The sequence below is a fragment of the Ictidomys tridecemlineatus genome, chromosome 3 (assembly GCF_052094955.1).
Source record: "Ictidomys tridecemlineatus isolate mIctTri1 chromosome 3, mIctTri1.hap1, whole genome shotgun sequence".
Taxonomy (NCBI): domain Eukaryota; kingdom Metazoa; phylum Chordata; class Mammalia; order Rodentia; family Sciuridae; genus Ictidomys; species Ictidomys tridecemlineatus.
In genome coordinates, this window is record NC_135479.1 from 155508421 (window position 1) to 155512904 (window position 4484).

The following is a 4484-nucleotide window of genomic DNA, read 5'->3' on the forward strand; positions in this document are numbered from 1 at the left end:
ATGTATGAAATAAAATAATTAGAAAGCAAAATTTACCCCATGAAATTCCCAATTTATATATATCAAAAAACATTTTAATGGGAATCAGGGTGGGAGCAGGAAATGAGAGAAGAAAGATAAAAATCTCACAACTTAAGTGATTTCTAGAAGGCACAAGAAAAAAAATGGCAAAAAAATACATTCAGTCAAAGCAAAGCAAAAAAACAGAGTGAAATGAATCACAGAAATAATGTCTGTTCAGAATCTGGAAATTAAAATAACTGCTCTGAAAAGAACAGATATGATTCCCAATTGAACAATGAGCCGAAATCCAGGAAGCTTTCAAAAATAAATAAAATGTAATCACAGTGAAGAATAAAGATGAGTGCACCTCCTCATTTACATGAGCGGACAGTAGTTCCACAGTCACTTGCTTATTAAAATGGATTGTTAACCAGACTGCAAAGGAGCAAAATGAAATGGATCATAAAGTTGCTCATTTGAATGCTACATTCTCTCAATGAAAATGTACTTTTAAATTAAGATGTAATATGCAAGATGAAATATCTACATCTGAATGATCATAGAGCTGAGAGATTTTGAATTAGCCAACAATCTATAGTTTGGGGCAATGTAAGCTTTTCTCTCCATAACCCATCATTATAATTCAAGGGCTTGCTAAGAGTGTCCTGTATATCCTTCATAGACAACCCCTGACTCTCTAAATATTCTTACCTTTTTCCAAGTAACTGTGGCTCTGATTAAGCTACAAGGTTACTTATCTGGGTGTACAGAAAGCAAGTACTGTCCTAAATGAGTTTTCATACTTGCAACTCAGGAATCATTTGCTGATTACCAAAATACTGCAAATTCTAGAGACTTAAAAAAATAATAACTTGCTGATTCAAGATTCTACAGTTTGAAGTAGGCTCAGCTGGGAGTCCTCTGCTGATCTTTCCTGCGATCACTTAGGGCAGTTTGACTAGGGGCAGGTGATCCCAAGGGCTTACTTACCTAGATATCCTAATGAGGGACCTGCATTCCTTTCCTCATGGCCTATTCATGTTTTTTTCATGGAGGCAATAGGCATCCAAGAAGGTAAACCCCAATACTGAAGTGCTCAATAGCCTCTACTTGTGTCATGTTGGCTGATATTTCATTGGCCAAAGTTGCACAGCAAATCACGTGGCCAGAATCAATGTGAGAGGAAAACCACACAGGAGTATGGATACCAGGAGTCATAATTCATTCAGGTTATTAATATGACAGACTACCAAGACTTATATTTGAGATTCAGTATAAAGCACAAACTACTCTGCCCGGCATTCATAGTTTTGTATATTCTAGTTCCAAATCACCTTTCCTTTTGATATCATACTGGATTCCACAAAAAAAGTTGAAATAGCAAAAATGGTCACATGCATCAACTTGAAAACACATTTGCATGCCATGTCCAGAAGTATTTCCTTTTTATTGTTTTTCTTAAATGCATATTTATGATTCCACTCTCTTTATTTTGCTCCTTCCACCTGTCTATAATCCCAGCCTTCTTTCATGGGCTGAGGCGTATATTACCCCTTCTATGAATACTTCCATGGTTCCTAATAAGTGGTTCTGATTGTCCCAATAAATGGTTCTGATTGTCCCATGTCTGAGTTAGTACCAAGGTAGCACAATGTATCAGCAATGACTCAAGTTTTGTAGTCAGACAGACCTAGTTTCACATACCAATTCTTTCAATGGTTAGTTGTGTGAGTATGGCCACACTACTTCATGTTTCTTTGCTGTACATGGATCTAATAATCCTTCCTCATAGGGCAATCATGGGGAATAAGGGAGATAATGTGGCGACTTGTCTAGTAGATTAAGTAGCATATTATGGTCCTGTAGATCTAAGGAAACAGGCCTGTCCCTTTTATGGTGCTGAGATTTTGTGGGTTTTATCTTTTTATTTTGTGAATAAATGTCTTTATCATAGAATATGAATCTTTAAAAGTGGTATTATAAATAAGGCTTGTACCCTATATTTCACCCATGGATTCTTCTTTGCTGCTCTGGTTATTAGTGCTTGCTCAATGTTAGTTGAGGTAGAAAAAGAAGAAAGGAAGGAAGGAAGGAAGGAAGGAAGGAAGGAAGGAAGGAAGGAAGGAAGGAAGGAAGGAAGGAAGGGAGGGAGGGAAGGAGGGAGGGAGGGAGAGAGGAAGGAGGAAGGAAGAAGAGTGGAAAGGATGGTTTTTTTTTTTTTTTTAAAGCAAATGGCCCTGGGTGTAGGGTATCTGTTTATGAAGAGGAAGTTAATAATCACTGCTTGGTAATTAGGGGCTTGATGTAACTCTTAAACTGCTAAGAAATATTAAATGTCAGTTTAGGAAAATATTTTTTAAATCATAGCATATTTCTATTCAATAAGTAAAAGCATCATGGATTTATATACCTAGGAAAAATTCTGAAAAGTTGTTTAGCTTAATTTCTCTCTTCAAACATGATTACATCCATTGCATTAAGACACAGGTAAAGCCTCTGTTAGCACTAGAAGGCTAATTCTACTAGGAAGAAGTGTGTAAGCACGGCAGGCCAACACTGATTAACCTAGAATATTTACTACATTGTCTCTCTTAATCCCAGTTGGACTCCCATTGCTGAGATTCTGTGAGTAAAATGCCAATGGTAGGCATGTGTTCTCCAGCAAGTCACTCTTAAAACCACTTATTTTTGAGGGAAAGGGAGAGAGAAGGGGAATTGCATGGAAGATGGAAGAAGACCCTCATCATTATACAGAATACATATATGACAATGTTAGGAAAAAGAAGTGTGTCACATTAGATTGGGTAGAGAGAAGTGATGGGAGGGGATGGGAGGGGAAGGGGGGAAAGGAAGGACAGCAGAATGAAACAGACATTATTATTACTATGTGTATATACGTGACTGCATGACCAATGTGATTCTGCAACCTGTACACTCAGAAAAATGAGAAATTATACCCCATCTGATTCAAATGTATGATATGTCAAGATCATTGTACTGCCATGTATAACTAATTAAAAAAATAAAAAATAAATTTAAAAAAACACTTATTTTTTCCCCATCGCAAGGATTTGTCAACTATCCTGAGTTGGAGCTCCTCAAAATGTTACTAAAGAGCCAACGGGAAGCAATAAAGCTAACAAGCATGAAAACTTAAGATAATCTGATTCAAATTAGGGGAAGGGGATTTGGCTTAATGGGTTAAAGTTTGCAAACAGAAAAAAAAGTTGTCAAAACCCAATTTTCATTTCTATGTAGGTTTCTAAATATTCTGATCTTGAACAAAACTATATTAAATTTTCTAAGGATACCAGTTGACTCAGAAAATAAAAATGTTGTTTGGCCTAAATCTACACATTGTTGAAATCCAAGGCATTTCTATGAAATCTAGGTGGAAGCTTCCATGAGCCCACAACTCTTAAATTTTATATGTTTGCAAAATCAGAATCATGTGGTCAATGCTAGCATTTACCACCAGTTAGAGCAGCAGCCAGGCCTTCTTGGATCTTCAAGTGCCTAAATGACTAAACACAGAGAAAAGTATCCTAAGGAAACAATTTTATAGGCTTCCCTCTAGGAACAGGACATCCAAATGCTCTCTTCTCAAAGCAACATCTTTCAAAATAGTATACTTTTATATCCTTGGACATGCAGTGAGTTGGTTCTGGCTAGTTCCTGGGGTGTCCTCAAGTCTTTCTTCCTATTGCCTAAATGCAAAGTGCTTGTCTTCTTTTTAATGGTGCTAATCTCATCAGCAACCACATCTTCCTGCACTGTGACTTTAAATATGCTCCTTTCCTGGTCAAACTGCAAGTTTTTCAAATCATTCTGCTCTGCTTCTTGCTCTTGAATCTCACTACAAACCTGGTTTAAAGCAGTCAGTAATACCTACACCACTGCTTGAATGTTTTGCTATCTTGAATTTCCTCTGCCCAATTAATTAGTCCATCCTTTAAATTCAGCTTCACACAAAATTCTAAGGGAATGGGCAAAATGTAGACAAGTTATCTGCCAGAACTGAATGGTCTCTACTCCTTTTCCCAATAGAGCCCTCATTCCCATTTGAAATCTCATGAACACAATCTTTAATGTATGCATTATCAGCTTTCTGGTAATTTGAGCTCACGCTAGAATCACCCATTAAGTGCTGCTTACAACTTCTAGGATTTTTGTTGTTGTTGTTTGTTTGTTTTGGGGGCTGGGGATTGAACCCAGGGCCTTGTGCATGCAAGGCAAGCACTCTACCAACTGAGCTACATCCCCAGCAACATTTAGGGTTTTTATACCCTACCTCTCCAAATCTTTCAAAACTTCTCCACAATCCAGTTCCAAAGGCTTCTGAACCACAATACCCTTCCCAGAAATATAAATAATTAAGTAAGTAGATAAATCCCTAAATTAGCAATACCCTTCCCAGAAATATAAATAATTAAGTAAGTAGATAAATCAATCAATCAATAAAAGACTGGGGATGTAGATTA

At 37.0% G+C, this 4484-nt stretch overlaps 1 non-coding gene across 1 annotated transcript; it reads right to left on the reverse strand.

The window, feature by feature from the left end:
• Positions 1–4194: 4194 nt before the first annotated feature.
• Positions 4195–4267, reverse strand: Trnaa-ugc (transfer RNA alanine (anticodon UGC)). Its single transcript has one exon. It is a non-coding gene; the product is annotated as a tRNA-Ala (tRNA).
• Positions 4268–4484: the final 217 nt, after the last annotated feature.